Genomic DNA, 832 nt, shown 5'->3' with positions numbered 1-832 from the left:
CTGCGCAAGATCCATTGAATCGTATTGAATTATTTCATTTGGTTCTAGCAATAATGTACAATTCTCAGTTTTACTTTATCTGTTTGGTTGACAATATAAGTAATGCTTATAGTCTTCTCTAGTTGCACGTTTGTCGTTAGGTACTTGAGTGGACTCCTGTCAATGTCATGTCATAGCATCGGACGTCGATTCACATCGGTTTATGGCTTTATGCCAATTAGGATTCCTAACAATTACACTCTCTGTGCGTGATCATGTTATGCTAACACAAAATATGGAGCATGAGAGCAGAGAAGCCGGTCGTCCCAGTGCAAGAATTTTGTATGTGAAGAGATAAGCTGATTGAAGGCCAAAAATCTCAAGTCTTACATAGCACTCGCTTGTGCTGCCACGGTGTTGCAATAAAATATAAATAAATGCAATTTTTTTGTAAATATAGTGAAGAACGAGGCAAAGCTGTTCGAACTACTTGTTCAATTATTAAATAGCGATTTTATGAAGTCTCAGCTTATTATATTTCTCAGGAAAATATGACGTGGTTGCATGCAATTATAAAAGTTTGAAGTAATATAATAATCCTAATAATCGTATGTTACTATTACAGGCTTGTTTACTTCGCAAGTAATCGGCACGTCTTATAATCTCTCCCATTTTAAGGAACACAACCTTCATTTTAGTTTGAGGTCAAGAGAAAGATAGAAGGCAGACAGGCGCGCAGGTGCTGCTCATGGCTGCAGGTCGCAGGAATACAGACAGGCGCGCAGGTGCTGCTCATGGCTGCAGGTCGCGGGAATACAGACAGGCGCGCAGGTGCTGCTCATGGCTGCAGGTC

The sequence above is a fragment of the Hyalella azteca genome, unplaced genomic scaffold, assembly GCF_000764305.2.
Source record: "Hyalella azteca isolate HAZT.00-mixed unplaced genomic scaffold, Hazt_2.0.2 contig3063, whole genome shotgun sequence".
In the NCBI taxonomy this organism is placed as follows: domain Eukaryota; kingdom Metazoa; phylum Arthropoda; class Malacostraca; order Amphipoda; family Hyalellidae; genus Hyalella; species Hyalella azteca.
This window is presented reverse-complemented; position numbering follows the sequence as displayed.